Source organism: Otolemur garnettii, unplaced genomic scaffold (genome assembly GCF_000181295.1).
Source record: "Otolemur garnettii isolate 467f Iridium unplaced genomic scaffold, OtoGar3 scaffold00175, whole genome shotgun sequence".
NCBI lineage: Eukaryota > Metazoa > Chordata > Mammalia > Primates > Galagidae > Otolemur > Otolemur garnettii.
Window position 1 is genome coordinate 3,163,701 of NW_003852570.1, and position 9,887 is coordinate 3,173,587.

At 41.2% G+C, this 9,887-nt stretch overlaps 1 pseudogene; it reads left to right on the top strand.

Annotated features, from left to right (window-relative positions):
* Nucleotides 1-3,735: 3,735 nt before the first annotated feature.
* LOC100953935 lies at nt 3,736-5,319 on the top strand (annotated as a pseudogene).
* The last annotated feature ends 4,568 nt before the right edge of the window (nt 5,320-9,887 follow it).

Here is a 9,887-nt window from a genome sequence, read left to right on the forward strand (position 1 = left end):
TATTTTAAATTTCATTTAATTCTGCTCTAATTTTGGTAATTTCTTTCCTTCTGCTGCGTTTGGGGTTAGAATATTCTTCCTTTTCCAGTTGCTTGAGATGTCCCATTAAGTTGTTAACTTCCTCTCTTTCTGTTCTCTTAAGGATGGCTTGCAGTGCTATAAATTTACCTCTGAATAATGCCTTTGTAGTATTCCAAAGGTTCTAGTAGTTTGTGTTTTCATCATCATTTTGCTCCAAAAATTTTATGATATCTTTCTTACTCTCATCAATGACCCAGCTATCATTTAACATAAGATTGTTTGATTTCCATGTCTTTGTGTGAGATTGCAGATTCCTGTTGTTACTGAGTTCAACTTTTATTCCGTGATAGTCCAAGAAGATACAAGGGATAATTTCTATATTTTTTAAAGTTGCTGAGGTTAGCCTTGTGACTTAAGATGTGATCAATTTTAGAAGATGTTCCATGTGCTAATGAGAATAATGTCTATTCGGTTTTATTAGGATGAAATGTTCTGTACATGTCTGTTAAATCCAAATTTTGAATGGTTAATTTTAAGTTTAAAAGTTCTTTATTTAGGCTGTTGTTGGAGAATCTATCCAACACAAGCAAAGGGGTGTTGAAATCTCCAGCTATTATTGTGCTTGAGGTAATCAAGTTGCTCATTTCAGTTAGAGTCTCTCTTATAAATTGAGGAGCATTCAGATTGGATTCAAAAATATTAATGATTGAAATTTCATCATGTTGAGTGTTTCCCTTAACGAATATAAAGTGAATGCCCTTGTCTTTCCTTATTTTTGTTGGTTTAAAGCCTATTGTATCTGCAAATAAAATTGCTACTCCTGCTTTTTTTCTTTTTTTCCATTTGCCTGAATTATATATGACTATCCCCTCATCCTAAGTGCATACTTATCTTTTAAGATAAGGTGAGATTCTTGTATGCAGCAGATATCTGAGCTGATTTTTTGTATCCAGTCATCCAGCCTGTGTATCCTTATAGGGCAGTTTAAGCCATTCACATTGATTGAGAGTGGTGATAAGCCTGGTATTATTTTTTGTGTTGAATTTTTCGAAGATCCAGAGGACATTTTTAAACCTTTTGCCACTGTGGAAGTTGAGTTTTGATCAAAATTTTCTGGGTGAGTTTACTTGGGTGATAAAACATTGTGGTGATCAATGTGGAGGATGGGTCTGAGTACATCATGGAGAGGTGGTTTAGTTATGGCAAATTTCTTCAACATATGAATATCATTAAAGTATTTAATTTCTCCATCATAAATGAAACTCAGTTTAGCTGGGTATAGGAACCTGGCTGGTAAATGGTTTTGTTTTAGGAGGTTGAAGGTAGATGAGCATTCTCTTCTAGTTTGAAATGTTTCAGCAGAGATATATGCCATCATTCTAATATTCTTCCCCTTGTAAGTTATGGTTTTCTTATGTCTGGCTGTTTGTAGAATTTTCTCCTTCATTTTAACTTTGGCAAAATTAATTATAATGTGCCTCGGAAATGCCTTATTCGGATTGAGTTGTACTGGGGTTCTGAAGCTGTCTGCTATCTGAATTTTAGAATCTCTTGGCATGTCTGGGACATTCTCCCTCATTATCTCATGAAGTAGAGCCTCTGTGCCATTCAAAACAACCTCATAACGTTTGGGAATTCCTATGAGGCAAATATTAGTTTTCTTTTAATTATCCCAGAGCTCTCTGGGGGAATGATCTGTTTTTGCTCTCCTCTTCTCTTCCCTTTAGGTATTTGGGAACATTCAAAAGCTTTGTCTTCCATAAGGAAATCCTTTATTCTGCCTGCTCCATTCTGTTACTGAGGGATTATACTGTATTTCTCACATCTGGGTAGGCTGCAACCTCTTTTTTCAATGTATCAAAATCTTTGGTGATTTTTGTCTTTGAATTCATTGACTTCTTGAGACAACTTTTGAATTATTCCTAGGATTTCTAATTCCAACTTTACTTCCATTCTGTTGATATTGTTTGCAATCCAAATTCTAAATTCGATTTCTGACATGTCAGCTATCTGTTTGTGAATTGGGTCCTCTGGGTTGGCTGATTTGTTAATCCTTGGGGGAGTTTAACTGTTCTGATTATTCATGTTGCCAGAATTTTTCCTCTGATTTCACCCCATGGTTGTTTTTCACTGTTTAGCTGGAAGATCAGGAAAGGTGAAATTGGATTTGAGGCTTCTGGAGTTGCGATTGACCAGCTCTTCACAAAGCTCTTCCCAAAGAGCTGGGACTGGTGACTGCAGCTTTTCCTCTACTATTTTGCAATGGATCTGAACAGTTCTACAATCTGTGACTCTAGAGACCTACTTGGTGGATGGAGGTAGGTGGGTCTGTCTTGTATTAGCTGGTCTCTGTCCAAAACTAGTGAATAGGTGACTCTGGGTTGCAGTCTCAGTTTTGGAGAAATACTGGCAGCTAAGACAACCCATCCCATGCAGGTAATACCTTCAAGAGGAAAAATCAAACCCTCCCACAACAACAGAACCAGGATACCACCTTGGAGGGTCCTTGGTTAATTTGCCCAGTTCAAGAGTTCCAAACCTATTGACCCAATCAGTATCGACTCTGTAGGTGGAAAACTCAAAAGGTCTCCAGCAACTAGATAATAGGAGTCTACTGTTATCTCAAATGTGGCTCACTCTGGTGATCCAAAGAACCAGAAAAGCCCATCCAATAGACGGTTTGGAGCACAGGGACTGGTCCCTCTTTCCCCACCTTGTTCACTCTTCATCACTGGACTCTGGTAACCCCACCACCAGTCTCTGTTAATCCAGACTCTGTGGCCCAGTTCTGTCCACTAAGCGACTGTGCCAGGGCTTTGTGCCTGCCAGAGTCAAAATAAAGTAAATACCTCCTCCACTCAGTTATTATTCTTTGTCATCAGCCAGGACAGGGAGCTGAAGCCTGTCCACCTCAGGCACTCAATGGCAGCAGGAGAATATTCCACATGCACTCAATCTAAACCTAAGGATATCCAGTTAGCAAAAGAGTTTCTTCCTAGCAGTCCCTGGCACCTGGTGACTTTGGTGAGGAGATCATTGGCCTCAAATGTCTCATCTGGCAGGAGCGTGGCACAGAGGCTGGGAGGGATTGGTTCAAGTGCAGAAGCCTAGTACAGGAAGCTGATTCTAGCAGTGTCAGGTCGGGGGGCAAAAAGCAGGCGACTATGGCAGTTGTCGGGCCATTGGGCTGGGGATACCAGCAGCGGGATCACCACCTGCAAAGCCCGTGGCTGTGGCAGTTCTTGGGCTGGGAGGGAGGTCCAGTAGCGGGGATCACCACCCAGGGAGCGAGCAGCTCTAGCAGTTCTCTGGCATAGGGCTGGGGACAGGATGCTTGGTATCTCAGCGGTGGGGGACACTGCTCTTGGGCCTCAACTCACTGTCTCTACAGCAAAGGCAGAAAGGTGGACTGAAAATAGAATTGAAAACATTAGTTCAATTTTTCTGTCTGGCAAGAGAGTGTTTGGGATCTCAGCAGGGTCCCTCTAGGGGAGTAGACACCACTTCCTGTATCTCTCACACGTGGGGTGAGATAAATAGGTCCTCAGTTCATCTTGTGGCTGCAGAAAACTTACAGGAGCAAATAAAGAAAAAACAAAGAGAAAAACACACTGGAAGGGTTGTGGAGGCACAGTGGACACTTACCGTTACTATGTGGTCAGCCAGAATCTGGGTTCATCCATCCTCTCTGAGCCCTAGCAAAACCAGCCACCCATGCCTGAGAACGTGGCACCCCAGAGCTGAGCGCCCGCCGGTGCTCTCCGTGGCTGTGGAAAGGGTGCTCATCAGGACCACGACAAGCCAGCCCCGATCCACTTCAGCAACATTTCTGTGGCCAAAGCAGTTGCTGATGCTATTAGAACAAGCCTTGGACCAAAAGGAATGGATAAAATGATTCAAGATTGGAAAGGTGATGTGACTATCACAAATGATGGGGCTGCCATTTTGAAACAAATGCAGGTATTGCATCCAGCAGCAAGAATGCTGGTGGAGCTGTCCAAGGCTCAAGATATACAAGCAGGAGATGGAACTACATCAGTAGTCATCATTGCTGGCTCACTCTTAGATTCTTGTACCAAGCTTCTTCAGAAAGGGATTCATCCTACCATCATTTCCAAGTCATTCCAGAAGGCTTTGGAAAAGGGTACTGAAATCTTGAATGACATGTCTCAAACTGTGGAACTAAGTGACAGAAAAACTTTGTTAAATAGTGCAACCATTTCATTGAATTCCAAGGTGTTCTCAGTATTCAAGTCTACTTTCTCCAATGAGTGTAAATGCAGTGATGAAAGTGATTGACCCAGCCACAGCCACTAGTGTAGATCTTAGAGATATTAAAATAGTTAAGAAGCTTGGTGGAACAATTGGTGACTTTGAATTGGTGGAAGGACTAGTTCTCATCCAAAAGGTGGCAAATTCTGGCATAACCAGAGTTGAAAAGGCTAAGATTGGGTTTATTCAGTTTTGCTTATCTGCTCCCAAAACAGATATGGATAATCAAATAGTGGTTTCTGACTATGCCCAGATGGACCAAGTGCTGAGAGAAGACAGAGCCTATATGTTAAACTTAGTGAAGCAAATTAAAGAAACAGGATGTAATGTCCTTCTCATATAGAAGTCTATTCTAAGATATGCTCTTAGTGATCTTGAATTACATTTTTTGAACAAAATGAAGATTATGGTGATTAAGGATATTGAAAGAGAAGACATTGAATTCATTTGTAAGACAATTGGAACCAAACCAGTTGCTCATATTGACCAATTCACTGCTGACATGTTGGGCTCTGCTGAGTTAGCTGAGGAAGACAATTTAAATGGTTCCAGTCCTGGGAAAACAGTTACAATTTTCACTTGTGGCTCTAATGAACTGGTGATTGAAGAGACTGAGCACTCTATTCATGATGCCCTATGTGTTATTCGCTGTTTATTGAAGACAAGAGCCCTTATTGCAAGAGGTGGTGCTCCAGAAATAGAGTTGGCCCTCCGATTAACTGAATATTCATGAACATTGAGTGGTATGAATCCTATTGTGTCCTTGCTTTTGCAGATGCTATGCAGGTCATTCCATCTACACTAGCTGAAAATGCTGGTCTGAATCCCATTTCTACAGTAACAGAACTAAGAAACTGGCATGCCCAAGGAAAAAATACTACAGGCATTAATGTCCGAAAGGATAGCATTTCCAACATTTTGGAGGAGCTAGTTGTCCAGCCTCTGTTGGTCTCAGTCAGTGCTTTGACCCTAGGAACTGAAAGTGTTCAGAGAATTCTGAAAATTGATGATGTGGTAAATACATGATAATCTGGATAACCAGTTGACTGGCACCAATATAGCCATAATTCTTCAGCTAGAGTGGAAGATGATTGCCTTGGTGGTCCTTGCTGTTTAGAAGATTATTTCCTCTATCAATTCCCAAGCTTTTGGTCTTCCAGTTGTAGTTTGTTTGAAATTGTATTAAAACAATTCAATGAAAATGTTAAAAAAAAATCCACATTTTTCTTGGGGGAGGGGATGGACACATTTCCTTTGAGTTGTATTATATACATGTAGATTGCTTTCTTGGAGTCACAACTTGCCTCAGCAGAGGTGACATGCAGATATCACTCTTCTTTTTTGGCTGGGCTCCCAGTCATCAACTTGATTGGGTATTTTCTGGACATTATCCTTCCCTCTGGATGGGAGCTTCTGTTGGAGGCTGGCACCAGTCAGCCATCTTGCCCCTCCCCCCCTTCAACTTGTTAATATGTTGTTTAGGATATTGCATCCTCATTTATAAGTGAAATATGTTTGTAATTTCCCTTTTACAATAATATATTTTTCTTTTCTTTTCTTTTTTTTTTTTGCAGTTTTTTTGCCAGGGCTGAGTTTGAACCTGCCACCTCCAGTATATGGGGCCAGCACCCTACTCCTTTGAGACAAAGGCACCACCCAATAATAAATTTTTCCAAGTTGAATATCAGGTGTATCCAGATGATGTAGAATGATTTTGAAGTATTTTTTCTTTTTCTATAAGATTTGGTATGATCTGTTTTTTTGAAATTATCTTTTATGTTTATCTATAAATATTAGTTGTCTATTTTTTGAGACTTTGGAAAAAATAATAAGAAATTAACTGATGACTCCATACTCAACCTCAGAGTCAAAGCATTCTATGATAGACATACTCTCATTTGACAATGTGAATGTTACTTTTTTTGCATTGTTTTTATTGCTCTATTAAAAAAATGAAAATTTCATAAAATAAAAATATGAGGTATGCATAGTGTTGTTAGTACTCCACTCTATGTATTTACCAGATCTCCCAGTATGAATATTGTATCCTATTGTTTCTAGAAACAATTCAATTATTCTGAAAATTGCAATGTTTCACTATTCTAGTTACACCTCCTACATTGCTTCATTCAATCATAAAAGACTTAAGAGACTAGAGGGAGTGAGGTGTGGAGAGGAGCCAGGGCAGCTGCTCTGCAGATGGCATTTAGGCAGCTGGGCAATGCCAGAGCCTGGCGATTGCAGGGAGGACTGAGTACCAGGTGCTTGGCAGGCAAGGTTGCTTCATAAATGTTCAACATATAATTAAAATATAAATCTTGTTTGAAATACCTGACAATAGAGGACAGAGGCAAGATGACGGACTGGATCCAGCTTTCCACAGAGGCTCCCGTCCAGAAGGAAAGTTAAAAGACAGAAGTTTAGCAAGTAAGCCAATGGTTTGGATCTTAGCCAAGAGAGAAGGTTGAAGAATGCACATCAACCCTGCTGAGGTGAGCTGCGACTCCAAGGATACAAACAAAAGATACAAAATCCATCGCCAAGCAGATGGAAATACCCTCCTCCATGAGAAGGGCTTGCAGTATATTCCATAAAAACAAGCAAGCAAAGTTCAAACGTCCTCCCATTTTATCCCACGGGAGAGACCCTCTAAAAACCAGAACTCCTCCTTCCCCTACTAGGGTGCCATGGCACTCTTCTACCAAGCATAAAACTGTATAAAACTATATATATTCTCTACCTGCAATTCTGAACACCCAGCACTCCCCTCCACACTAACCCTGAGGTCTGGAAGCCTGTCCCCCATGGAGTCCAGATTCTTGGGCATTTTCTTGAGAGTTGTGGACAAGGCATGAGCTGTTGCATGTCTATACTGATTCTCCAGTAGGAGTAAGCAGAAGAGGGTCAACTGAGAGGGAACCATTCAGGAGCGGTGGTGCCCCAAGGCACAGAGTAACAGTGACAGCAGGGGAAACAATAGGGTTCAAACTCCTGAAGCTATTCTGGACAGACACTCCCTGTGTCTCTGGGCAACCAGAGGAAGCTGGGAATTTTCTCTGGTGGCAGCCACTGGCAGAACAGATCTGGATGGAAACACAGGCCCCATGAGTAAAGGGTATGTCTGAGGCAGTACCGGCCTGGGCAGTGCTTGGGGACTATAATATGTGCACACAGAGATGGCAGACTCCCAGGGCAGGGCTGACCCAGGACTGCTTTAATGAGCCTTAGATGCACCTGGCCCCCAGGGAATCATATCTGAGACAAAGGTGGGCAGGCTGAGGCTGGAACTGACAGCTGAGTGTGAGCTTTAACCACGCCCACCCCAACACAAACTGCAGCTGAGACTAGGCAGTGGCACAGACTGGGGCTGAGTCTCAGTTTCTGTGAAATCAAACAGCATCTGATCTGTAGGGATTTATAGCAGAGACAGAAACAAATTCTGCAAAGTTGTTCTGTTCTACCAGCAACATCAATCAGGGGTGGGACTGGAACTCAGTGAACTTCCCCCATCTCCATTAAGGACCCAAGATTGTCAGGCCTCACCTCCCTCTGCTGGATAGAGGCAGAGAGTGGTGGCCTGGCTGTGGAGACATAGATCTTTCTGTGACTCAGGCAGGCACAAACTCCTGGAGCAACTGGCTCATTGGAGGGAACTGACTCACAGCCCTGTGGGGTTACCAGTGACTGGGTGTGACAGAGGTACAAGGTGGGGAAGGAGGCATCAACCTTCCCAGAATAATTTATTTGTAGGGATAGTACCTCACAGAGTACTGGAACGAGTCACACTTGAGCTGCCATCAGACCTCTGCTATCTAGTTGCCAAAGACCTTTTGAACACTCCCACCTGAGACTGATGCTGACTGGGACAAATGATTTTGACCTCTTGAACTGGACCAATCACCCAAGGACTATCCAAAGTGGTATCCTGGGTGTGTGGTTGTTGGAACATTTGATTTTCCTTTCCCAATTGTTGCCTGTGGGGGGCAGGGTGACTTAATTGCTGGTATTCCTCCACAGCTGAGACTGCAACCTGGTGTACCTGATTCACAAGGGTAGGAGAGAGACCAGCTGAAAATAAGACAGAAACACTTAGTCCCACCACACCAAGCAGTTCTCAGTTTCTCAGGCCATAGCACTGTATGAGTCCATGAAAAAGCTCTAGAGGAAAAGGTGCAGTCACGAGTCCCAGCTTTTTGTCAAAGGGCTAGTTAATCACTACTCTTTGAGCCCCCAACCTAACTTCCCCTTATCTGTTCATCTAGAAAATTGGCATAAAATAATCATGGGACACAATCAGAAGAAAAACTCCACTAACATGTGTAACCAGAGTAGATCAACCCCACCCAATGATGGACATGTGAGACACAACTGAAGATTCCATTCAAAAACAGATTGCTGAGATCTCAGATCAAATTCAGAATTTGGATTACAAATAAGAATAATAGAATAGAGGCAAAGATGGAATAAGAAATTCAAGGAGCATTTCAAAAGTTGTTTCAAGAATTCAATGAATTCAAAGACAAAATCACCAAAGATTTTGACACATTGAGACAAAAATTTGCAGCCCTTAAAGATCTGAGAAATACGGTGGAATCCCTCAGTAACAGAATGGAGCAAGGAGAAGAAAGGATTTCTGACAATTGAAGACAAAGCTTTTGAATAATCCCAAACTCTCAAAGAGGAAGAGAAGTGGACAGCCAAAATGGATCATTCTCTCAGAGAGTTCTGGGATAATTCAAAGAAAACTAATATTTGCCTTATAGAAATCCCTGAGGGTGACAAAATTGCTTTGCAAAACACAGAGGCTCTTCTTCATGAGATTATGAAAGAGAAATTTCCAGACATGCCAAGAGATTCTGAAATTCAGATAGCAGACAGTTTCAGAGCCCCAGCATGTCTCCACCTGAATAAGACATCCCCCAAGCACATCATAATTAACTTCACTAAAGTTAATATGAAAGAGAAAATTCTAAAAGCAGCCAGATGTAAGAAAATCATAATCTAAAAATGGAAAAATATTAGAATGACTAAAGATTTCTTTCCTGAAACCTTTCAAGCTAAAAGAGGGTGGTCATCGACTTTTAATCTCCTTAAACAAAATAACTTTCAACCCAGTATCCTATATCCAGGTAAATTGAGTTTCATTTATGATGGAGAAATTAAATACTTTAATGACATTCACATGTTGAAGAAATTTGCCATAACTAAACCAGCTCTCTAGAATATACTTAGACCCATCCTCCATAATGACCAGCACAATCCTCCACCACAAAAGTAAACTCACTCAGAAACTTCTGATCAAATTCCAACTTCCACAGTGGAAACAGTATTAAAAATGTCCACTGGAGTTTCGAAAAACTCAATATCCAGAATTCTACCAGGCTTATCAATATTCTCAATTAATGCTAATGGCTTAAATTGTTCTCTAAATAGGCAAAAGTTGGATGACTGGATACAAAAACTCAGACCATACAAGAATCTCATCTTACCTTAAATCTCATCTTACATACAAGAATCTCATCTTACCTACAAGAAATCTCATCTTACATACAAGAATCTCATCTTACCTTAAAAGATAAATAGGCTCGGCGCCT